The following is a 27,582-nucleotide window of genomic DNA, read 5'->3' on the forward strand; positions in this document are numbered from 1 at the left end:
GACAACCATCACCTTATCCTCAAAAAACAGGGAGCCTTGTGGCCTGGGGACACCAATATATAAGCCAACAATGTATTATATTCAAAAAAAGAAAAAAGGAAACAGCCTAAGCATTCATGTTATTAGCCAACAATGTATATCAAGCCTTAAAAGTAAAATAACATTTAAATTATTGCTTTATTTCAAATTCACCTCCCCACCCCCCCAAGATTATAAGAAATTATTAAGGTATACTATTAATTAAAGGAAGAGGAGAGCAGTTTTCAATCTGTATTTTCTCCTTAAATGTTTCTGTTAAGGGTTATTTTAGTCTTTTAGTATTATTAAGTGTGTTAGTATGTTAATTAGTGAGAGTTAGTAAAAGTATTGTTGTCATTAGAATGTATTTGATTTGTATTATAAATAGAGGGAGAGACCTATGCTCAAGTTAGGTCATTCATTTAATCAAAATCTCAACATGGTATCAAAGTCAACATATAGCCTAAAATAGAACCCTTTGAAACCTAACCCTCAAAACCCCATCACCGGAAAGTGTCTCATGCGCCCCCACATGCTGGCAGACTGCCGACAGTCCTGACCCCATGCACCAGCATGTAAGAGAAATTCCAGCCACCTATTCCGATCTTTTCCTCCACCATGATCTGATTCCTTCCCTAGACCATATTATCAATCTGTTGGGCATGTTTTTTGTTCAAAGTTCCAACCTTTTTCGACCATGTTGTCATGGTAATCCGTTAATTGTCATTTGGTGTTCATAAAGGCACTTTTTTGAGTTCTTGGAGGAGTGGCAGTGTTCGTAAGTTGAGTTTTGAGGTTGTGGCAGTGTATATTAGTTGGTAAGTGGTTCACCTCGTCTGTGGTTGTTTCAGTGCTTCACATCATTTGTGGTTGTCCTAATCAGTTTTGATTATTCTCCTTGTTTGATATTGGTGTAGCTGCTTGTTTGTGAGTGTGAGGATGGAGTCTATCAATCCCAAACACATGTTTCCTTCATCGCTGCCACAGATAACAACTCAAAAGCTGGATGGAAAGAATTATGCTCAATGGTCTAAAGATGTTAGGGTTTATTTAGCAAGACGAGGAAAATCTGACCACTTGCTCCAATCTAATCCTTCTAATGAGGAGAGAAAAGAAGTGTAGATTCAAGAAGATGCTTTGATTGTTTCCCTCTTGTGGAATTCAATGAAGCCCTTGATTGCACGGATGTACATGCTTCTAGATATGTGCAAGGAGGTTTGGGATCATGCCAAGCTTCTATGCTCTAATAACATTACACATATGAATGATTATCCCATAAGTACCTTTAGTTACAACAAGGAGACAATAGTATTGCCGATTATTTTGGAGAGATGAAATGTATTCATGAGAAGCTAAACATCACGCAACCTATAACTGCTGACGTTCGTGCGATGCAGAAGCAGAGAGACCAAATGACAATTCTTCAGGTTTTAGCTAGCTTGAGACCTGATTTTGAGGCAGTTCGGTCTTGGATACTTAATAGTGCAGAATTTTCATCATTTGCCGATGTCGCATCCCTCGTGCTTCCTCTAGCACACATTCTACGACTCTTGCATCTGGCTCTGAGAGGACAGTCTTTGCTACACACGGTGATTCTAGTTATTGAGGTGGTTCAAGCAGTCACGGTGATAGAGATGGACGAGGTAGAGGCACTCCTCGCAAGTGCACTCATTGTGCACGAGGTAATCATACTATTGAGCAATGTCGGGATCTCCATGGTAGACCTTCACATGTTGCTAATGCAACCACCACTAACTCCACACCTTTGGGGCAACCAATGCAGCCACCACTATGGTATCAAATAACGGTCGTTACGTAACGTAACAGCCGTTACATAACAGAAAATGAGGGCTTCAATACCGTTACAAGCCGCTAATGCAGAGAGCATGAAATTCATGGCCTTAACGGCCGTTACAGAACCGTAATGGCCTGTAACAGGCATTACACTTACGTTACAATCCGTAACAGCCATTACGGAACGTTACAGTTGCCAACACCTTATCTCCTCGAATCTACTTCATTTTTTCTGGATCTCTTCGAATGTTTTCTGGATCTCTTCGAATGTTGTTGCTTTTTCCCCTCTCCTACCCTTCGTCCACTTTAGATCTACTGATCTGAAACTTCGAAACACCCAAAATAAGCTTCGATTTGTTGTTTGAAGATGTGCCCTGCAGGTCGGCTGAGTTTGCTCTTTGATCTATGGAGATCTTCACAATTTCTCGGCAGAATTGCAGTTATTTGGGGAATTCTAGGATAGATTCTACAAGGAAATTCTGAAATAAAGAAGAAATTTGACAATTTGGAGGCTTGCATCTGAAACTCACACCATTCGGAAAGTTCGGCCACTGTCGGGTATGCCTTCGTCCAAACTCCATCTTCCTTCTTCTTTTTTTCAATTTTTTTTTTTTTTTTTTAATTTGAAGCAGCAGAGGCTACTCCAGCACAACTACAGTGCTACACTGCCAGACCTAGTAGCCTACTAAATAGTTTATTTTATACTTTTACGTTTATACATAATTACTTTTATTTTATGTATGTAAAATTATAAATAATTAATTATATAAGTAAAATTTATTAATGAATATATTATTGGAATAAAGTATAAAATCTATAGATGTACATATTTATTATTTAATATTAGATTTAGATTGTAAAGCTGCACTTAGTCAGTAATTACTAAATTACTAATTACATTTTCTGATTTTCATATTTTATTTTTTGTGTGTAACAACTACCAATGTAAGTAATTAATTATATATGTAAAAAATTATTAATTAATTTAAAAATAACTGCAAATTATAAATCTACATATTTATTTTTTAAATACCTCGACAATTAATAATTTAACATTGGATCTACAATTTATAATATATTCTAATTTCTACACAAGTAGTCAAGGATTCAAGTACAATACCTTTTAAATAATTAAATTGTAAGATCTACAATTCTATACTTATATTGTTAACTTGTAAATTGTTATATAAATAATTGTATAATATATGTATAAATCAACTAAAATATAGATAATTTCAGAAAATATCATAATAGAATCAATAGATAATAATTTATTAGCATTAAGTACTAACTTTATCAATTCCTATTTCATATTTTGGTAGTTAATAAATATTAAGCTATTAGTTAATAACTTAATACTTAATAGTTAGCAAATTAAAGTCTTAAATTTAATCCATCATTTATGTTATATTGTTATGTAATTAGCCAATTATGTACCATTTTATTCTTAACTTCTTGTATAAAGACCATAACTTTTTGTTTTTACTTGTGTAAAAATCATCTAATCAAGCATCAAGATGTCGCGTGATAAAAAATGGAGTGAAGAGCTACCTAGTGAAGACATTGGTTGGCATTTTGCTACTCCAATAGAAGGTAGTAGACATGTTGTCTTTGTAAATTATGTGGAAAGACTACTAAAGGAGGAATTACACGATTGAAACAACACTTGGCACATAAAAAAGGTTAGAAGTCTTCGTGTTCAAATATAACCATGCAAGTTAGAGAAGAAATGATGAAACATCTACAACAATATGCTAAGAAGAAGAAAGATAAACAAAAAAGGCAAGAAGAACTAGAAGCTCAAATTAGAGGAGATTTTAAAATTTTGAACGATGAAGATAATTCAAATAAGGAAAGAATTGAGATTTGCTCGACAAGAAAGCATATGAGCACAACAAGAATGAGAAGAGAGGCAAAGATTTAGGGCAAGAACTGGTGGAAGTTAAGAACAAGGCAATGGCTCTAGTAGTGACAATGTCAGTGGCTTTGGTAGAGCTCGGTCACAAAGTGTGTTCAATAAGTTGGAGGTAGTGGACGGCAATGAATTAACCCTGATGGCCCTAAAGCTAGATTAAGGGCAATGAATCCTACTCTATAAAGAAGTAGGAGTGCCAAGCAACCAAAAATAAATACCAAACTTCTTAAGGGTTTAAGGAGTAAAATAGGAAAAGCAAGGGGAAAATTCCTAATTTATAATCGAATTCCAACAAATGTAGTTGACTCTCCATTTATGCAGTCGATACTTGATGTTGCTGCAGAGGTTGAAAAGGGGGTGAAGGACCCATCACCCTATGAGGTCTCTGAAATTTATTTGGAACTAGAGTATCAAGAAATGAAAAATTATATATCTTCTTTCATTGGCATTTGGAAGGAGAAAAGCGTAACCATTATGTGTGATGGTTGATCAAGGCCCACAAGAAAACACATAATAAACTTTTCAGTCTATTGCAATAGAGGTACAATCTTCCACAAGTCAGTTGATGCCTCTGATTTGTCAAGCCAAACAATTGAATATTATTTCAGGTAATCTTCTAATTTTGATTGTCTATGTAAATAATTTTATAAATATATAGATTTCAGTCACTTGATGATTTATATATTTTTAATTAAGTAGTAGTAATTATTAAATCTGTAATTACATTGGACGAGGTGGTTGAAGAAATTGGAAAGGAAAATGTTGTCCAAGGAGTGACTAATAATGAAGCTACAATGCAGGCTAAAGGGAAATTATTACTACAAAAGAGGCCCAGACAGTATGTCCAACTCATTGCATAGACCTTATTCTTGAAGACATTATTAAGAAAAGTAATGCGAAGAAGGTCTTAGAAGATGCAAAAGCAATAACCTCATTTATTTACAACCACACATGGACAACGAATTTCAAGAAGAAATTCACAAATAATAGAGAATTGTTTCATCCTACCATCACTCGATTTGCCACCAACTTTATTGCCTTGGACCATTGTTAGGCATAAACAAGCATCGAGGGAAATGTTCACATTTGATGCTTGGAAAAAAAGTCAAGGTTTGGGATGGCAAATTCAGACACAACATATGATGCAAATAAGATTATCTTAGGAAAATAATTTTTGCAAAAGGCCTTTAATATAATTAAAGTGCAGGAACCCTTGATGGAAGTTCTTAAATTAGTTTATGGTGATGAAAAACTAACCATGGATTACATATATGATGCAATTGATAGGGCGAAGCTGTCTTTTCAAAAAGACTGTTAGTTCTACAAAGATTATTGGAAAATAATTGATAATTAGTGGAGTTCTCAATTGCATCAAGACTTGCACACAGTTGGTAAGGTAAATATTATATTATTATGTTCTAGCAGAGTTGCATACTTGCATTAAAACACTATTATTGGCCTTACAAGGCTTAATATCCTATTTTGATGCTAACAAACAAGTAGAACTTAACATGCTTTGTTTAGGTGATGTATTTTCATGACTCAATGATGAATGCAAAGTAAAAGAATTCATGAAAACTTGTACTTCAAATAAGGATGATCATATGAAGCTTAAAGCATGGATTCAAAAATGGATTTAAAGATAAAACTTGAAGATCACGAGAGCATGAGGATTAAAGAGAACTTGATGAAAGCTCAAAGAAAGATGAAACAAGTATAAAAGCCTCAAGGAATTCAAGAATTGAAAATTCGAAAGAGTTTAGGAAATTTCATGTAAGTACTTCAAAGAATTTCAATATGAATGAATGAAACTCTTAGGTTAATTTATTGGACCTAGATACCTTTTAACATACTTGGAAAATATTTTTATAAGATCAAAAATTATTTCAAAAAGGTTAGAATCATTTTTGGAATGAAAAATACCAAAATGAGGATTTCTCAATTGCTGTCAATTTTTCTACATCCGCATTGATATACATTTTTCTCCATCAAAAAATCTTTATTTTAAAATGTGTTCAACATGAAAGTTTTAGGATTTTCTCTTAGTTTTCATTTGACACCAAGAACATCAAATTTGGAGTTACACAGAAAAAGTTATGACAAAAAGACTAAAGGGTGCTCGAAGCTGACAGCATGACAGACGAACGTCAAGTACTTGACAAACGACTGTCTGTGCATTTTGAGACGCCTGTCGGTGTTTAGACAGGCGACTGCCACCTTGCTGTCCCTTTAATTTAACTAGACAGCCGACTGCCAAAAATGGACAGTCAACTGTCACGCGGCTGTTTTGAAATTTTCATAACGGTCAAATTTTTTAAATGAGTTTGCTTGGGGCTCAAACTTTGTGAAAACTTAGGGAATACTCCAAGTCACTTGGGGAACAAGTTAAATACTTGTCTACATCTATAAATAAGTCTCAAAGATCATTGAATTAATAAACTAAGAACCAAGAATTAAATTCAGCATCTCTCTCAATTGCTCTCAAATTCTCAAGGCTCTCTCTTGCTCTCAACTTGCACGAAGCTTACTAAGTTCTTGCTAATTCTACTCACCAATCTTATGCTACAAATTCTAAATCTTTCAATCATTGAAAGAATTAATCGGTGATATACTTCATTGAGATTCAAGTTAAATTCCATATTGTTATTTACTTTGAAGTATATAGTTCTGAATTTTTGTACTAATCAGCTCTTTGTGTGAGCAAATTCTTTGTACACAAAAATTTGATTTGTATCTTATAGATTGACAATTCCAAGGGTTGTTTGGATCGTTGGCTAAGCAAGGGGATATTGCTTAGAGAGGCGGGCTCTAGCCTAATTAAAGGACTGACCGAACGAGGGTACATTGTTTGGAAAGGCGGGCTCTAGCCTACTGAAGGAGTGTGTAAACGGTATTGTTCCGACCAGCAAGGGAACTGAATTTAGTAATCCTTTGGTGATTTTCCAAAGGCGAGGATGTAGGCTACGTATAAGCCGAACCTCGTAAAAATTCCGGTCTCACTCTCTTTCCCTTACTCTTTATTTTCAGCATATTTATATTGCGTGGATGGTTTAATTGGTAATCATACAAACTACGTAATTTAGAAGTTAAATAAACTCAAGATTCAATTTTGATTTGGGATTGCAGAAACCGAAAGGAATACGTTGGTTAAATCATTCTTTGCGGAAACCATACGGGAGTACGTTACTTGGTTAACACCCAAAGAAAAATTAACCAAGAGGTTATTTAAATTCTGAGTTGTTTGGGATTTGAGTTTTGGATTGTATTGAAGAAACCATTTCATATATACAGGGCTTGATTCAAATTTATATACCCAAGGCTAACAACAAAAGCTGAAAATTGAAACAAATATATTGATTAAATTGTGGTTGAATGGTTTAAAGTTTGATATTGATTAGAATGTGTTTATATTTCAAAGAGTGCTGAATCTTGCAAGCTTTCATCAATCTAATAGTGCTGCAGTACTTGGCAAATCAATTGGTTGTTTGATTGAACCTTGTTTTAGTCATTTGTGTTGTAGTTGTGGATTAAATTTTGTTTTTAAATATTTATTGTGTATTTGATAAAACAACAAGAAAACAATAAGTCATTAAAAAGACTTAAAAGAGGTTAAGGATTCTTGAAGAGAATTAAAAGAAATTTTAAAACCCAATTCAAACCCCCCCCCCCCCCCCCCCGGTCTTTTGGGACTACACCTTGCTTTTCAACTATTATTGACTAATATGTTTATGAGTCGCCTTCCTACCAAAGATCCACAACTGGTATTTTATCTTGGTTGGTGGTAATTTGGTCTCTTGAAAGATTAAGAAACAAACTATAGTGGTCAGGTCAAGCATTGAATCAAAGTATAGATGTATGGCTCACACTACTTGTGAACTTGTTTGGTTGAAGAAAATGTTGGAAGAATTGGGTTTCCCACATTCTCAGCCAGTGGAGTTTATGCATGATAACCAAGCTGCTCCCCATATTGCCTCCAACCCGGTCTTTCATGAGTGAACGAACACATTGAAGTTGATTGTCATTTTGTTCGAAAGAACATTGTGCAAAAGCTCATTGCTACTACTTATGTGAAGTTCAATATGCAGCTTGCTGATTTGTTTACCAAGGCTTTTGGGGGGAGGGGGGGCTCGTGTTGAATGTATTTCTACAAGCTAGGAGCATATGATCTTTATGCTCCAGCTTGAGGAGGAGTGTCAAAGGTCATTTTAGTCTTTTAGTATTATTATTGTGTTAGTATGTTAACTAGTGAGAATTTGTAAAGATATTATGGTCATTAGAATCCATTTGATTTTTATTACAAATAGAGGGAGAGACCTATCTTCAAATTAAGTCATTCAATTAATCAAAATCTCAATAATTTCTAAAACGCCCTTCTTTTTCTACAAGGTTTAAATTAAAATAAAATTCCAATAATAAATGAATTAGTAAATTACCTCAATTGAGGGCTGTGGAGCGCACATACTCACACGTAGTGTGTACCTACAAGGCTACAACTAGTATATGTATATATAAACAACAGCAACAATAACTCCAATTTCATAACTAAGCCACTACCAATTCATTCCCACTTCCAACTACAAGTTAAAACTAGTAAATGAAATATATATATATATATATATATATATATATATATATATATATATGTTCTACCTTCAACTGAAAATCAGCCAATGGAAGTTCTGAACCAATATGTATGTTTAATACCCACAGAGAATAGTCAAACACCAAATCAATAGTTTGCTAGAAACAAAAATTTAACTATCATGATATTCCAAACTCGTGACATATTAAAACAGCAGCATCAGTGACAGATTACATCAACATCACTTGAAAAATAAATAAATAATAAAACAAATCATGCAATCAGAATCAGCTTAGAAGAACTACCTCTAAACTTCAAAGATCAAAACATACAGACAAAAAAATAAAATATGAGAAACAAAATCATCCGATTGAATGAACTGTGAATAGAGAAGCAGGGGGGGGGGGCGCGAAATAAAGTTCATCAGAAGTTCAAGAAAATAGAAAACCAGTTACCTCAGAATAAGGTTCCAAAGTTAATCACCCTATTCTTTTGGGTTTCAAAAAAAATGCATGCAGTCCTTAGATCCAGTTCTGCCTCATTCCCCAACTTCTAGCTAGGAGGAAGAGGCTTGGGAGCAAGTGAGATGGATTCCCCTCCCCAACCCTAGGCTGTGTCTTCATTGTTCAAAGACAGAAAAAGGAAATAAAGTAGGGAAAGAATCCAAAATTTTTCCTCTCCTTGCATCTGAAGACATGTGGCTGCAGTACCAACGGCTGGGATTTGAAGTCTACTCAACCTCATTAAATGGTGTCATTTTCAACAGTAACCCAGCTTTTTTATCCCATAAAGAATTGAGAGGGGATTCAGGGTCTAAAGATTGGGGCAGGAAACTGCCAATCACAGGTGGGTGTGGTTTGACAGTCGCTGGAGATGGAACCGATGGCAAAGAAGGTGAGGGGGAAGAGATCTGGGAATATCACTTGAGCCGTTGGGATGGCAACAAATTCGCAGATCTCCAGTGACAGAAACTGAGTGAACAAATGGGGGAAGACAGAAGTAGCCGGCGCAGCATTTCTACTTTCCGACAGCTATCAAGGCTTTTTCTGCCAACGAAGATGTTTAATGGAGTTGAGGATATTCTTACATCTCAACATAAAAGGTAAAGTTTCCATCCCATCTAATTTGTGAAATTGAATAAGGGAATGATATAAATTGAATAGTTTATTAATAAAGTAATTACTTTAAGACAAATAATTATAAAAAAATCATCATATTATTTGCAAGTAACAACTACCAATAAAAGGTTGAGAATATTCTTAAATTATAACCATTCGTTGCAAGCGTTTACTTAGCAAATTTGGATAAGATGGAATGGTGTAAATAATGTGTCAGAATTTAATAATTTAGAAAATCAAAGCAATGATATATAAGGCAAACAATTATCATAACAGGTATTATTATTTTTATTTCGTTTTATTTCAGGAATGAAATTTAACCTTGAAAATAGAAAGGGCAAAATAGAAAATACAGTTCTTAAAATAGAAAAGCAAAGCGCACTTTATTGCGTCCCCACCAAATGAAAGGAGCCATAATTAAATAGGAAAAGATAGAAACTATCACAATGTGGGACATTCTCACCAACCACCAAAGGTCAAAGTAGAACAACGCATGGAGGGTAAACCCACCTCACAAGGAAATGCCATAACAAGATGGGTGGAAAATAATTTCAAATGCCATAGAAAATAATTTTATTTAAGTAAAAGGAGATTGCAGCAAAAAGCAAGTCAATCCTAAATGACTAGACTCATTATTTCTTTAGTTTTCGTAAGTCCATTCAAACTTAGGCATCAAAATATTTTCTTAATAATTCACATGTTGATCATCACATTTTCTTTAATTATAGGATTTTTCCTAGAAAAATGTAAATATAGACTAGAAATAACTGATAATTCAACATTAACAATAAAACTTGAGCAGAAAATCATGGGTCGTTCGCATTTTTAGAAAAATATTGATGACCATATCCATACAGACAATGATAATGTTGTTCATTTTTCTCTTTTTGAAGACAGCCACCAACTCAACCAAGCCCAACTTCTTTGTTGGCTCCCTAAAGGCACATCATACTTCCCTTAAATTATTCCAAGGTATGAAAGAGCATAGAAGACTAACAAATATTATTGACCAAAATTAACCTCATCACAGAATGAGCATATCACACTGTCCCCTAAACTCATCAAACAAGAGAAGAATCATCGAAGGATCACAACAACTCTAGTTCATTCAAGCTCAAGAAGAGTCTAAAACCCTAGAACACCTATCCACCCAAAAAGAAGGATAACGAGTCCCCAATAACATCAACAAGGAAGAAAACTCCTCTATCTCTCTATTATTTAGAGTCAACGAAAATGGAAGTCCCAACACCCAAGAAAATGAATGACCTTCGCAAATGAAATAGAAGGAAATAACCTCATTATGACCAGAACTCAATTGATAAAGTCGTGGAAAAGAATATAACAAAGCAACATTCTGAAGAACATTGAATAGTTTACTTTTAATGACTATATGTCAGAGAGAGGACTCCTCTAAAAGAAATCGCCATAACCACTTAGCCAAAAGAGCAGTGCTTTCAGATACCAACTTACCACCACCTAACCCCCCCCCCCCCCCCCCCCCACAAAAAAAACCTCCAACCTCGACCTACAAACAGTCTCCCAGCTAACAAGGTGATCTCTCTTATCCCTAACCACCAGCCAAAGGAAATTGTGGAAATAAGCGATCCCTAATTTTCAGGCATACCGTTGCAACAATTCTGATTTTATTATTAGTTGACTACGTTAATTTAAGAATAAAGAGATTCTAGAAAATTCCTGACATCTTCATTAGTTTGTTTCCTATATCGTATTTTCCTATATTTGGCTAGTTTCCTGATTTTGTGGTAATTAGTATCTTGTTACCGAATATAGCGAAAGGAACTTTTCTTCCTTCCATTATATACAGGTTGTACATTTATCATTAAGAAACAAGCGAAATATTTTCTTCTCTAAAATCAACATGGTATCAAAGCCACCTCTAAACCGTAGATAGATGACAAAATACGGGATAAGAATGGCTCGGCAAAGTCAATCCTTCTCCGATGTCACCTCCCATCCTAAAACCTCAACCACAAGCAGCAATGGAGGATAACATGGCAATCTTCTGCCCATTATAAGGCACAAACTCAATGGATAGAATTATCTTCAATGGTCACAATCAGTAATGATGTTCATTTGCGGAAAGGGAAGAGACGACTGCCTCACTGGAGTAGCATCCCCACCAAGCAAAGAAGATCCGAAGTACAAAACATGGAAGTCAAAAAACAACATGGTGATGTCCTAGCTTATCAACTCAATGACAAATGAAATAGGAGAAAATTTCCGATTGTATGTGACCGCAAAGGATATCTGGGACGCAGCCAAAGAAACATATTCTAGCTTTGATAACTCATCTGAATTGTTCGCTGTTGAAAGTATACTTCACGATCTACGCCAAGGAGATCTCATGGTCACTCAATACTTCAACACTCTCACACGGAATTGGCAACAATTAGACATGTTTGAAGAATACGATTGGAACTGCCCAGAAGATGGAATCAAATATCGGAAAATCAGTGAAAAGAAAAGACTCTATAAGTTTCCGTTGGGCCTCAATAAGGACCTTAATGAAGTTCAAGGAAGAATCATGGGGCTGAAAACGCTACCTAATATTTGAGAGGCGTTTTTAGAAGTTCGCATGGAAAAGAGTCGAAAGATAGTGATGATGGGTCTACCAACTATGGCTCACAGCCCTGAAGGATCTGCACTCTCAATTCAAGGGCCTCAACATCAAGCTGGAGGCAACAGACCGAAAAAAAGGATGACCTTGCAATCACTGCCGAAAGACTGGTCACACCAAGGAAACCTACTAGAAGATTCATGGAAAACCCGACGATTGGAAGCCCTCACATCCATTCAACAAAAGAGAAAGTCGTGGACATCTGGCCTCCTGTGACGAGAACCACAAACAGCCAGAAAAGAGTCTATTCAGCGAAGAACAAATAAAACTTTTGCAAAAATTGATCAACCAGCAACAATCCTCCAATACCTCAATCATTGGAACAGGATCCTTGGCTCACAAAGGTAATTTTTTAAACGCTCTCAGTGCAACAAGAGACGTGGATTATGGATTCAAAAGCCTCCAATCACATGACTGGAGATGCAAGGATTTTTAATACTTATAATCCTTGTCATGAAAATTTTTCTATCAAAATTGCAAATGGTTCTCTCTCAAGAGTAACAAGAACAAATTCTGTGGTTATATCAAAGAACCTCACCCTAACCTCCATCCTCTTAGTCGCAAACTTAGATTGCAATTTACTTTCTATTAGCAAACTCACTCAAAAGCTTAACTGTGTTACTAAATTCTTCACTAACTCGTGTGAATTTCGGGACTAGAATTCAGGGAAGACGACTGGCAATGCTAAGATGTGCTCAAGGCTCTATATCCTCAAGGTTGGTGATCTCCCAGAACAACAAACTCAGGATGCAGATTCAAACAAGACAAACAATCATTCTACAAAAATTTCTTTTTTTGTTTATCGTTTCAATAATGATAGTGCAATTATGTTATGGCAATATATACTAGGTCATCCAAATTTCAATTTCGTGTACCTACAAAAACTTGTTCCCACATTATTCAGCAATAAAAATCCAAAAGATTTTCAGTGTGAAGTTTGTCAATTCGCTAAACATGCCTGTAACCCTTATTCAATTCAACAATATAAAAAATCCCATCCATTCTCAATGATCCATAATGATGCCTGGGGACCTTCACGTATCAAAAGTATTATTGGGACTCGCTGGTTTATTTTATTTGTAGATGATCACACTAGGATTACTTGGGTCTTTCTCATGAAAGATAAAGGTTGGGCAAATCTTCAAAAACTTCAACACTATGATTCAAACCCGATTCCATACCAAAATACAAATCTTTAGGCCTGATAATGCAACGGAATACCTCAAACACATTCTCAGAGATTACCTACAAAGTCAAGGCATTATACACCAAAGTTGATGTGTCAATACTCCTATACAAAACAGAGAAGCGGAAAGGAAAAATAGACGCCACATTCTAGAGGTTGCTAGATCACTTATGCTTTCTACTGATGTCCCAAAACACTTCTGAGGGGAACCCATACTCACAGCAACTTATCTCATAAACCAAATGCCTTCTCGTGTCTTGAACTTCCAAACACCTTGCCATACTCACAGCAACTTATGCTTTATTTTTGTGTTTGTCCATGTCCACCAACAACACAAAAATAAACTCGACCACAAAGCACTCAAGTGTATATTCCTCGGTTACTCTCCAAACCAAAAAGGGTACAAATGCTATTCCCTGGTTACAAAAAGACTATACACTTCCATGGATGTTTCTTTCTTTGAACATCAACCTTACTACCCTAAATATGATATTCAGGGGGAGAATCTCATACAGGAATACTAGCTTTGGGATATTGATGCCACAAAACCAACAACCACACCAGTCCACAAGTCACCATCCCTCCAATCTCAACTACTCCTACTCCTACTCCTACTCCAACTCCAACTCCAAACCATAGTCACGAAACAGAAACAGAATATGAAAATCTTCCACCTCCTTCAACTTCTGTCCAATGTCCGAAACCTGCAACCAATGGTGAGTTCATTGTATATTCTCGAAAGGAGAAGATTCAAGAAGATTTAGGGCAACAAGCACTTCCCAGGCAAAGTCAAGAATCAGACCCAAATGCAACAACGCATGAAACTTCACCAGGTAACACTAGCTCTGAATTCATCACTAATGAGTCTACTGCTAATGACCTTAATTGTCCCATTGCTTTAAGGAAGGTAGGAGATCATGTACCAATCATCCAATCTACAACTTTGTCTCTTATAAATGGTTGTCACCTAGCTTCCAAACATTTGTGGCAAATCTGAACAAAGTGCATGTTCCTAACTCCATTCAAGAAACCATTTCAATTCCGAAATGGAAGACTACAGTATGGGAAGAAATGCAAGCACTAAAGAAAGGAACTTGGGAGATTTCAGACCTATCAAATGGGAAACATCTAGTAGGATGTAAATGGATATTCATTGTCGAATACAAGGCTAATGGCATGGACAGATTTAAAGTGCAACTCGTTGCAATAGGGTTCACTCAATCCTATGGCATCAACTACCAAGAGAGGTTTGCTCCAATAGCCAAATTAAACACTATTTGGGTACTACTATCATTGGTTGTCAATCTTGACTGGCCTCTTCACCAACTTGATGCTAAAAATGTCTTTCTCAATGGAGACCTTACAGAAGAAGTCTACATGGACATTCCTCCTGGCTTTGAAACACAGACAACTATGAATAAGGTATGTAAGCTTAAGAAATCCCTTTATGGACTGAAGCAATCCCCGAGAGCTTGGTTTGACAGGTTCAACAAAACAGTGAAGAAGTATGGGTATTCTCAGTGTCAAGCAGATCACACTTTGTTTAAAAAACACTCAAGCGAAGGAAAATTGGCGATTCTCATTGTTTATGTAGATGACATCATCTTAACAAGTGATTATGAAGACGAATTGATCAAGCTCAAAACCTTACTTGCTAAAGAATTCGAAACCAAGGAGCTTGGGAGCCTAAAATACTTGGAATGGAAGTAGCCTGGTCAGGAAAGGGAATTTCAGTGTCACACCAAAAGTATGTACTAGATCTTCTTAAAGAGACAGGAATGCTTGGGTGCAAACCGAATGAAACACCCATGGACTCAAGTACTAAGCTTGGAGCTAATAAGGACAGTGTTCCAGTAGACAAAGGCAGATATCAAAGACTTGTTGGGAAGCTGATTTATCTCTCGCACGCCAGACCTGATATTGGGTTCTCGATTAGTGTAGTCAATCAATTCATGAATGATCCAACAAAACAACATATGGAAGTTGTCAATCGGATACTGAGGTACCTTAAAATGACACCAGGTAAAGGCTTGTACTTTAGGAAAAACACAAGGAAAAGATATTGAATTGTTCGCTGATGCTGACTGGGCTGGATCAATAACTGGCCGAAGGTCAACATCTGGTTATTGTACGTATGTGCGAGGAAACCTAGTAACATGGTGAAGTAAGAAACAACCAATAGTTTCTCGAAGCAGTGCAGAAGAAGAGTATAGAGCTATAGCACTCGAAATTTGTGAGGGAATATGGCTAGAAAGACTAATGAGGGAACTAGGAATCATTACTTCTGAACCAATGAAGGTATTTTGTGACAATCAGTCAGCTATTAACATTGCAAAGAATCCAGTGCATCACGATAGGACAAAACATGTGGAGATAGATCGCCACTTCATAAAGGATAAGATAGAAAATGGGACAGTTAGTCTGCTATACATGCCAACAAGTCAACAAATAGTAGATATCCTCACTAAAGCTCTACCAAGGAAGAATTTTGAAGATTTGAGTACCAAGCTTGGCTTGATTAACATCTACATCTTGAGGGGGAGTGTGGAAATACCTGATCCCTGATTTTCAGGGATACCATTGCAGCAATTCTAATTTTATTATTAGTTCACTACGTTAATTTAGGAATAAATAAATTCAGGAAAATTCCTGATATCTCTACTAGTTCGTTTCCTATTTCGTAGTTTCCTATATTTGGCTAGTTTTTTTGATTTTGTGGTGATTAGATAGTAAAAGGAACTTTTCTTTCTTCTATTATATACAGGCTGTACATTAATCATTAAGAAACAAGAGAATTATTTTATTCTCCAAAATCAACAAAAATCTTGCATGATCTTCTCAATGGCTATCCCTCAAATTCTAAAAGCTGACAAGTAATAACGAGCAATACTGTAGAGAATGAGAATGAATCAATTGTATATTCAATTGTGTATTCTTTACATACTCGGGTCCCTATTTAACATGTACACAGAGAATAAAATATGGAAAAATAGAAGAGGACACAACTTACAGTTGAGATGTGTAGTTTAGCTTCGGTGGGGGGTCTCAATTTATAGCCTCTGCCTTGTGGCAATATCTCATGGTAGGTGGTGGTAGCTCACCCACCATGGTAGGTGGCGGTGGCTCACCTACCATGGTGGGTGGCCGTCATTCACCAGTCGTGGCCATCGTTCACACTGCTGGCCGTCATTCACCAACCGTGGTCGTTGTTCACACTGTAGGGATTTCTACACTCCCCCTCAAGTTGGATCATAGATGTTGATCATATCCAACTTGGCAATGAAATCCTCAAAGAGTTGCCGCGGTAGTCCCTTGGTGAATGTGTTTGCAATCCGCTCCTTTGTAGGAACATATGTCATGCAAATAGTTCCTTCTTCCACCTTTTCTTTAATGAAGTGTCTGTCAACTTCCACATGTTTGGTTCTATCATGCTGGACAGGGTTGAGAGAGATACTGATAGCTACCTTATTATCACAGTACAACTTGATAGGTAACTCTAACTCAGCATGTAGTTCTTCCAATAGCCTCCGTAGCCATAATCCTTCACATATTCTATAAGCAATAGCTCTGAATTCTGCCTCTGCACTGCTCCTTGCTACAACATTTTGCTCATTGCTTCTCCAAGTGACCAGATTTCCCCATACAGAGGTGCAGCATCCAATCTTGGATCTTCCATCCTCTGTAGAGCCAACCCAATCAGCATCAATGAATATTGCCACTTCCTTTTGTTCACTTTGCTTGAACAATAAGCCTTTCCCTGGAGATCCCTTTAGATATCTTAGGATCTTGAAGGCTGCTTTCTGGTGTGCTTCTTTTGGAGATTGCATATGTTGACTTGCTACACTTACTGCGAAAGCTATGTTTGGTCGGTATGTGACAGGTAGATTAGTTTGCCTACTAATCTTTGATATTTCGCCTTATCTACTGGCTTCCCAACATCTTCTGTTCATTTTCTAGCTTCAATAGGTATGTCGCTTGGTTTGCAACCTAGCATGCATGTTTCGGTCAGGAGACCAAGGGTGTATTTCCGTTGTGAAACACTAATTCCCTTCTTTGATCTAGCTACCTCCATCCCTAGAAAGTATCGCATTTGCCCCAAATCCTTCACTCCGAATTATGTGGTTAGAACTTTCTTCAATCTTCCCATTTTCTCAATGTCATCTCCAGTGAGGATAATGTCATCTTCATACACAATCAGAATAGTCTTCTTCCCATTTTTTTGTTTGAGAAACATAGTATGGTCGGACTGTCCTTGGCAATATCCCTCTCCTTTTATCACCTTTGTAAATCTATCAAACCATGCCCTAGGAGATTGTTTGAGTCCATATAAGGACTTTCTCAGTTTACAGACTTTGTTTTCCTCCCCCCTTTTACTGAATCCAAGGGGTAATGTCATGTACACTTCTTCTTCCAGCTCACCATTTAGGAATGCATTTTTGATGTCGAGTTGTTGAAGTGGCCAATCTAGATTGGCTACAAGGGATAGGAGCACTCGGATAGTGTTCAACTTTGCCACAGGTGCAAAGTTTTCTATGTAATCAATGCCATAGGTTTGAGTAAATCCTTTTGCAACTAACCGGGCCTTGTATCTTTCAACTGTTCCATCTATTCAGTATTTTATAGTGAACACCCATTTGCAGCCTATTGGTCTCTTTCCTCTTGGCAAATTCATAACCTCCCATGTTCCATTTTTTTCCAATGCCCTTATCTCCTCCATTACAGCCTCTCTCCATTTCGGAATTTCAAGTGCCTCCTCAATGTTCTTTGGAATTTTGACCCAGTCAAGGTTACAAGTAAAGGCACGGTATCCCGTGGACAAGGTATTATAGGACACAAATTTTTCAATTGGATGAAGGGTACATGAACGAGGATGTTTTCTTAGAGCAATGGGCAGATCAATATCATCAAATTTATTAGGAGTAGGTGCTATTACCTGTTCTAAGTTGTTGGGAGGTTCTTGGTTGGGCTCTTGTTTGCTCGGAGCTGCCACCAGTTCTAACTCTCTTGGTGCTTCGGGTATGAGTTTTTCATTACCACTTGGCTTCGGCCTTCGTGAGTAGACTAGTGTCTCCTTGTTATTCTGTTGTTCTATCTCTCCTCCTGAGTTTAAGTTTCCTTCTGTAACTGGCAAGGAAGTGGAGAGGATCGTAGATTGGTAAGAGGAAAGTCTAGGAAAAACATGTCACTATTGGAATTATTCCGAGTCTGAGATTTGCTCACATTCTCCCCCTAAATAGAAGACTTGGGATAGAATGGAGTGGTCTCGAAAAAGGTGACATCAAGGCTGATAAAGAGATGATGAGAAACAGGGTCATAGCACTTGTAACCTTTTTGGGATGGAGAATACCCAAGGAAGACGCACTTGGTGGCTCGAGGATCCAGCTTGGTGCGGTGGTGAGGATGGACATGCACAAAGGCAGTGCAGCCAAATAAACAAAAAGGGAGATTGGAGTCTAGCCGAGAGGTAGGGAAAAATTCAAGAAGAGTGTCAAGAGGTGTAGCATAGGACAAAACGCGACTGGCCATTCTATTGATAAGGTAAGTGGCAGTTAGAATAGCATCACCCCAAAACATTGTAGGCATGTGGGTAGTAAGTAGTAAGGCTCGTGCTACCTCAAGAATGTGTTTATTTTTGCGTTCGGCAACCCCATTTTGTTAAGGGGTGTCAACACATGAGCTTTGATGAATTATCCCATTTTCTTGAAGGAAGACACCCAAAGTGTGGTTGAAATATTCCGTGCCATTGTCAGTATGCAAGATTTGAATCTTGGTGTGAAATTGTGTTTGGACCATGGCATAAAAGTTAATAAACACCAAACGTACTTCTGACTTATCTTTTAACAAGTAGACCCAACAAGTATGAGTGTGATCATCAATGAATGTCACAAACCATTTTTTGTGAGTACGATTAGAAATTCGGGAAGGTCCCCATACTTCACTATGAATGATTGTGATAGGTTTTGTGGGTTTGTATTTGGATTTTGGGAATGAAGTTCTTCGGTGTTTTGCGAGTTCACACACTTCACATTGAACATCAAGAGACATTTTATTCGAACATAGCGAAGGAAATAAATGACACATGTACTGAAAATTGGGGTGACCCAATCGAGAATGCCATAACATTAGGTCACTATTCTTAAGGATAGAGACAGAATTAATTTGACATTGATCACTCATTTTGGCTTCCTCGAAGTAGTAGATTCCCTCATACTCCTTAGCACTGCCAATCGTCGTCCCCGATGATAGGTCCTGAAAAATACAATGGGATGAAATAAATTTAGCAGAGCAATTGGAGTGTTTAGTGAGTTGGCCGACAGACAAAAGATTACAAGATAACTTTGGAACATGAAAAACAGACTCTAAAAGTAATCGAGTCAGAAATCAGAATACTCCTTTTGCCGGCAATAGGAGCAAGAGATCTATCAACAATTTTGACTCTTAGGTTACCAGCACATGGGCTATATGATAAGAAAAGGTGATAAGAGTCTGTTGTATGGTCAGAGGCTCAAGAATCTATAATCCAAGGTGTATGGTTACGAAAGGTGTATAGGGCTTGTGAGAAATTACCTCTATGTGCCAAATTACCAGATGGAGTATTTTTTGGTGATTGACCCGAAAATTGGAGAGCAGATAGCATCTCCATGATTTTCTATAGTTGGTCATGGCTGGAGGTGCTGTTGCTGCCACTATCAAAAAGGTTGCTCGCCACTTGTTGTCTCTCGGGTTGAGTCTCAGAACAAGCTTGATAGCCTCTAGTTTTGGTGCTCTGCGGTGGTTTCCAATCAGCTGGCTTGCCATGAATCTCCCAACAATTATCCTTGGAATGGCAAGGCTTTCGGCAATGTTCACACCAAAGGCAGCCCTTTGGTTGCTTGGTATTTGGCCCACCATAGGTCCCACGAGATACAAATGTTGAGCCCTCTAGTACTGTGGCTGTAGCTTCCTTCAACATGACTTTGTGCCTTGCCTCTTCACGCCTCACTTTAGCAAACACTTCTCGAGTGGATGGTAGAGGTCTGCGGCTGAGAATCCTTCCCCGTACATCATCTAAATCTCGATTAAGAATGCAAGGAACTGGTGGGGGGTCTCAATTTATAGCCTCTGGCTTGTGATAAGATCTCATGGTAGCTGGTGGTGGCTCACCCACCATGGTAGGTGGCCGTCATTCACCAACCTTGGCCATCATTCACACTGCTGGCCGTCATTCACCAACCATAGTCATCGTTCACACTGTAGGGATTTCTACAGATATTAGCAAGATGAACCTAAATAAGAGTAATGCGACCCCCTAAAGAAAATAATGCGCCTTTCAGCAATCCAAACGCTTAGATCTCTCTCCATCACTGAGTCTCAAAAAACCACTAACCTAGGATTACCTCCCAATGGAACACCTAGACAAGTCGAGGGCCAACGCAAAACACCAAAACCCGCAAACAAAGCCAATTCCCTAGACATGCTAGAAGTCAAATTGATGGCTGCAATACCACTCTTCCCCAAATTAATTTTTTTAAGCCTAGAAACCCTCTCAAATATTTGAATAAGAGTCAAAATACTTTAAATAATAATCTCTATGATTGCAAATGAAAAACAAAGTATCACCCACAAACTAAAGATGGGAGACACAAGCCCCCTCTCCATCCACTTCCAGCCCTTCAACTAAACCATTATAAACCACTTGTCCGTCATTCTACTCAAAAGCCAAAACATCAACAAAAACAAACAAAAAAAGGAGATAATGGATCCTCATGTCTAACACCTCTCAATGCTCTAGACCAAGATTTAAGTTCTCCATTCACAATAACTAAGAAAAAAGCATTAGACATGCAACCTCCTCTACAACCTCATTAGCAACCAAAATAGCATCTGCAATCTGCATACCCACAACAAATGCTTTTTGAGCCTTAGAAATAGCATCATCTAACACCACACTCAACCTACTAGCTAGTAATTTAACAATGATCTCATACACATTAGTCACTAAACTAATAGGCCTAAAACCAATGATCTTAATAGATCTACTCCGCTTAGGCACCAAATTGATGAAAGTGGAATTAATGCTCTCACTCAAAATCTCATTACAATAAAATTCATTAACAACAAATCCACCCTAACCGCATCGAAACACTCGGAAAAAAGGGAAAAAAAAAAGTAAAATTAAACCCATCAAAACTCGAAGCTTTATCTCTTTCCATCCCAAAAAACATAGTTGTCTTAACAGCCTCTCAAAAGGCCTTTGCAACCAACTCACATGATCCCTAGAAATGGATTCCAATCTAAACCCTCAATCTTAGGCCTACAAAAATCCTGCTCATAATAAAGATTGGAAAATAAATTAGTAATCTCATTTGAAATCGAACAAAAATCAAAAATAACCTCATCTCCTCCCAAACCCAACTCTCTAATCCTGTTTTTCTTCATCTACCCATTAACCAACCTATGAAAAATTTTGTATTAATATCACTTTCTTTTGCCCACTTAAATTTATTCTTTCGTCTCCAACTCCCTACTTCCTTAAAAATCAAATCCTCCAACAAATTCTTCAAGGAAACCCATTTAACCTACTCACCCTCCAATAAACTAACCCCTTCCTAAAAAATCCAACTCACCCAAAATGACAGCCATTTTCATCCTAATATCCCCAATACCTTCCTATTCCAAGTCTTCAAAGTCTCCTTAAAGCACTTAAGCTTTCTTGTAAACCCAAAACCCTCCCAACCCCTTACCAAATCCTCACACCAAGAATCTCTCACCATAGAAGGAAAAGAATCATGATCAAACCACATATTCTCAAACTAAAAGGGAGAGGGAAATCAAAGAATGCCTAATCAACAGTTCCCAAACCAAACCCCTCTTCCTAACATCCCCTAAACCCCTAATATTCCAACTAATGAGCTTCATAATTTAACTCTCTTAACCACCACTATCCCCAGCCCCACCCCAAACCTTCTCCACTAACCCCTTACATAATTAACAGAAGATGCTAACTTATTGAGTTTCTTTTGAACCTTTTTTTTTTTTCCTATAATAATTAATAAGTCCTAGGACTCACCCCCACCTTCCCCTCAAGGCCTAAAGGACTCTTTAGCTTTAAACCAGTATTCTCTAGGAGTTTTTGCGGATCCCTTTTGTCACAACCACCCTCTAAAGAACTAATAGCAAATGACATCTCCCTTAAAGGAATGCCTCCTTGACATTTTAATCCCTTGACTCCCATCAACTTCTTTAACTTACAAGCTACTTGCACAAGAATCATGAACAGAGAAAAATATTTAAGGTGCGGTAAAAGAGAAGCATCGATCAGAGCAATCCAACCCATGAAAAGGGAAGGCCCCTCCCCATGTCCAGCCTCAAAGAAAGCTCCTAACACTACATCTCAAAAAAGAAATAGATGCAGGAGTTCCACACAATGTCTAAATCTTCCATCAACTTCTCTAACTCACAAGCTATTTGCACAGGAATTTTAAACAAACCAATGGTAGTAAGGGATGCAAGAAAGACAAGCCTTTGTATAGAAGCAAACCAAACAGCTTCTATGAACATAACACCACCCATCCAACCTCTTGGAAACCTTACACACTATCGGATCTCAAAAAGAAAAAGGTGTAACAAAAATCTATACAATTAAAGAGTCAAGATGCCACAACCTGCCACTAAAGAATAGAGTGTAAGAATATTAGAGCTAACATTAACACAAGCAGTCCCACTCTTAGATAAATTAAAAATAATAGAATATAAGACTGAAGAATCTCACTCTTAGACCAAATTAAAACATTAGGGGAAAAAAAACAAACTTAAGGAAGAAGATTCTTCAACCACATATGAATTTTTTATTTACATTAGAAATTCATAAAAGAAGTTAAAAAATTAAAACATACACAAAACTCAACATCTTTATGCTTAAAAAGTAATAACAAGTTAGTTTAGACATGCTCTTTAATGAAAACTTTAAACAAAATGCCCAAAGTCATATACTCATATGCACGTAATGGACCATGCTTTTTTGGATGAAAAACTGAATACTTGTATTCTTAATAATTTTGTCTCCCATGTTTGTTAATTATTAGATAAATGATATTAAGTCACACCTTCTTCTAGAAGCTTAAGTTGTTCAATGGTTGGCCAACAATGTATATTAAATCAATAAATCTTAACACTCCCCTGCACATGCATTCCAATTGCACGAAGAAAGATGAACAAACAATGAATAACACCTATCGAGGTAAATAAGATAATTTCTAACGAAACCATTAATGCGAGGAAACCCTTCAAACCATGGTTTTAGTACCACATCAATTTAGGTAAAATCAATATATAAGCCAACAATGTATTATATCCAAAAATTGAAAAAAGGAAACAGCCTAAGCTGTTATGTTATTAGCCAACAACGTCTATCAAGCCTTAAAAGTAAAATACCAAATAAATTATTGCTTTATTTCAAATTCCCTCCCCCCCGCCCCCCCGGGGCACCCCCGCAAAGACTACAAGAAAATATTAAGGTATACTATTAATTAAAGGAAGATGGGGGCAGTTTTCAATCTGCATTTTCTCCTTCAATGTTTCTAAGACACCCTTCTGTTTCTACAATCTTTTAATTAAAATTTTAATAATGAATAAATAAGTAAATTACTAAATTGAGGGCTCTGGTGCGTTCGCACACATAGTCTCTGCACCCCAATTACATAACTAACCACAACAAATCACTCTCTCCTAACTACAAGTTAATGCTTAGTAAGTAAAACAAAAGAACAATAATCTGCCTTCAACTGAAAATCTGCCAATGGAAGTTCTGACCAAAATGTATGCTTAATACCCCCAAATAGTAGTCAAGCACCAAATCACTAGTTTGCTAAAAACAGAAATTCAACTATCAAGATATTCCAAACCCATGACAGATTAAAACAGTAGCATCAGTGACAGATTACATCAACATAACTTGCAAAAAATAAATAAATAAAGTCAAATCATGGCACCATAATCAACTTAAAAGAACTACCCATGAACTTCAAAGATCAAGACAGAGACAAAAAAATAAAATAAATTAAGAAAAACACAATCATCCAATTAAATGAACTGTGAATAGAGAAGCAGGAAAAAAAAAATCATCAGAAGTTCAAGAAAAAAGCATACCAGTTACCTCAGAATAAGGTTCCAAAATTGATCACCCTACTCTTCTGGGTTTCAACAAAAATGCATGCAGTCCTTCTTTTCTGGGTTTCAACAAAAATAAACTCAGTTCTGACCTATTCCTCAATTTCTAGCCAGGAGGAAGAGGTTTGGGGAGCAGGAGAGGTTGATTCCCCACCTCAACCTTGGCTGTGTCCTTCAAGGCTAAAAACAAAAAAGGGAAATAAAGTAAGGAAAGAATCCAAAATCTTTTTCCTGTGCTTTCATCTGAAGACACGTGGCAACAGCACCAACGGTTGAGATTTAAAACCTTTTCAACCTCCGTCGTTTTGAACAGTAACCCAACTGGCCAACTTTTTATCCCATTGAGGGGATTTAGACTGATGACCGGGGCAGGGTAGCCGCCGATAGGGGGTGGGTGCGCTTGGACAGTCGCCGGAGATGGAACCGACGCCAAAGAAGGTGAAGGGCCAGAAATCTGGGAATATCAGTTGAGCCGGTGGGATGGCAACAGATTCGCAGATCTCCGAACACAGAAACTTAGTAAAGGGAAGGGGGAAGAGAGAAGTAGCCGGCGCTACATTTCTACTCGCCGGCGGCGATCATGGCTTCGCCTGAAAACGACGACGTTTAACGGAGTTGAGGATATTCTTACATCTCAACATAAAAGGTGAGATTTCTCCCCCATTTAACTTGTGGAATTGAATAAGGGAATGATATGATTTCAATAGTTTATTAATAAAGTAAGAGAGATTATGAGCTTTCAATGCAAATGTTTATTAATAAAAGGTTTAGAATATTCTTAAATTATAAGCTTTCAATGCAAATGTTTAATTTGTAAAATTGAATAAGATGAAATGAGGTAAATAATATGTCTAAATTTAATATTTTTTAAAAATTAAACTAGTAATATTTTAGGTAAACAATTATCATAATGGTATTATTATTATTTATCTTATTTCAAAAAAAAAAATTGACCTTAAAAATAGTACGGGCAAAATAGATGATGTAGTACTTAAAATAAAAAGCAAATCGCACTTTATTGCATCCCCATCAAATGAAAAGAGCCAAATTTAAATAGAAAAAACAAAAACTATCACGAGACGCACAATGTGGGACACTTTCGCCAATTATCCAAGGTCAAAGTTGAACGACACATGAAGGTAAAACCATTTCACAATAAAATGTTACAATAAAAAATATAAAAACTAATTTCAAATGCCATGGAAAATAATTCTATTTAAGTAAAAGAGTTTTAAAAAAAAAAACCCAAAGAAGCAAGTAAATCCTAATTGATTTGACTCACTCTTAAGTTTTTATAAATCCATTTGAACTTAGGTATCAAAAGATTAAATAAGAATTCACCACACATTGACCATCTTGTTTTCTTTGGTCACAAGATTTTGTGGTAGAAAAATGTAAATATAGACCAGAAATCACCGATAATTCGACATCATCTATAAAACTTGGACAAAAAATCATGGTGCATTCCTGATTTTTTAAAAATATATATATAAATGATCATATCCATATTGACAATGATAATTGATGTTTAGTTTTCTCTTTTTGAAGATAACCACCAACTCAACCAAGCCCAATTTTTTTGCAGGCTCCCTAAAGGCAAGTCATATTTCCCTTAAATTGTGCCAAGGTACAGAAGAGCATAGAAAAATATTGAATATTGTTTATCTAAATTAATTGTCATCACAAAAGGAGCATATCTCACATTCTCTTATAAGCTCGTCAAACAAGAGAAGAATAATCCAAAGTTCACAACAACTCTAGACCATTCAAGCTCCCTCCCAAATGTTGATCTAGAAAAAAAGCTCTTAGTTGACATGAACCAAAGACAAAGACCTTTAAAATCAAAGAAGGTAGAGGGCAGAGCAAGCCATAAAAGGCATTTGGACCATAACTAAAGGAAACATCATTCACTAGCAAACTCATTATAGGACCACTCCTATAGGGGTTTCAAATGTTGGCATGAAATCCTAAAATAGTAGCACAAAATCAACAAAGCATTGATGGTCCCACATTGAGTGTAGATGTCACAATGTTATGGGCATTTATAGCCACCCTCAAGAAATCTAGCCAAACATGATGGAAGCACATGTTTTGTTCGAGCTAACTCTTAACTTTTAATTTTCCATTTTCAGTGACTAGTCCCACATTTAATTTTCTGAAAAGGAAAATTTGTTTTTCTCTAAATATCAACAATTTTAATTTAATTTTTTAATTTGCAACAATTTAGGATTAGCTTGGAATTGGACCTTGGTAGGGGCCCAAGCTGCCATGGAAATCAATTATGTTTAATTTTATTTTTGGAATGATTTGCAAAAGAGAATAGTGTTCCCTTTTAGGAAAAGGGATTTCCTCATATTTATGGCTAGGATTCCCTACCTAACTCTTTACAAGGAAGTTGATGAGGAGAAGCAAAAGAGGTTCAAATGTCCAACAATAGTGCAAAAGAAGGTGAAAACGTGCATGCACATAGACAAAATTGTATAATCATAAGAACAACCTAAAATAGACTATCACAACCTCTCACAACCTTGAAAAGCCAAAAACAACTTGGAAAAACTGTTCATGGATCTCTTGGTTCTATCTTGCTAGAGATATATCAAAGAACAATATTACAAAGAGTAACACATCTATCTCAAGTTGAGTCAACCTAAATAATGAATTCTAAAAGTACTTAGTTGACTAATGAAATTGTAAAAAAAAAAAATTAAATGTTGGGTTTGTGGCTCATATATTGAATGGAACACATGCACCGGGAAAGTATCATGAAGCAAAGAACAAGGGATAAGTTTGTAGGAAGAAACCGTCACCAATTTTGGCTACGGTTTGCTCAATGGATTCAGCATCGAGGGATAACTGTTGACGATTTCATTGTAACTGTCAACGGTACTAGACAAACTACAGGGAATTGCTCTCAACTTCAAATCGTCGATGATTTGGCTGAAACCGTTGACGGTTTCGTTTGGCGCAGGTCACAAAATTTGAATTTGGAGATCAATAGATTAGGGGGATTGGACGATTTTCCTCTGAGGATTGCTACAAAGATGATTTAGATAGGGTCTAAGGTTCTTGTATGCTTAGGGTTCGTATATAATCATATTTTGTAACCCTATTGCTTTTGTTGATTCTTTTTGTGAGTGATTGTTTGTTCCGTATTGTTCATCATTTAGTGCTTGCATTGCTTGT

The 27,582-nt window shown here is 36.7% G+C and overlaps 1 protein-coding gene across 7 annotated transcripts in view; it reads right to left on the bottom strand.

The window, feature by feature from the left end:
• Window positions 1–25,156, bottom strand: part of LOC131146004 (protein MICRORCHIDIA 6-like) — a 107,780-nt gene extending 82,624 nt beyond the window's left edge. For 2 of the 7 annotated variants that reach the window (XM_058095240.1, XM_058095243.1), the window contains exons 1-2: window positions 24,686–25,092; window positions 24,379–24,579 (exon numbers count right to left, since the gene is read on the bottom strand). The gene's annotated coding sequence lies outside the window, so the exon portion shown is untranslated. Of the gene's footprint in view, window positions 1–8,160; window positions 8,210–8,757; window positions 8,820–24,378; window positions 24,580–24,685 lie in introns of those variants that run through there. The other 5 variants (XM_058095245.1, XM_058095242.1, XM_058095239.1 and 2 more) reach the window with 5 other exon arrangements.
• Between the last annotated feature and the right edge of the window lie 2,426 nt (window positions 25,157–27,582).

The sequence above is a fragment of the Malania oleifera genome, chromosome 13, assembly GCF_029873635.1.
Source record: "Malania oleifera isolate guangnan ecotype guangnan chromosome 13, ASM2987363v1, whole genome shotgun sequence".
Taxonomy (NCBI): Eukaryota; Viridiplantae; Streptophyta; class Magnoliopsida; order Santalales; family Ximeniaceae; genus Malania; species Malania oleifera.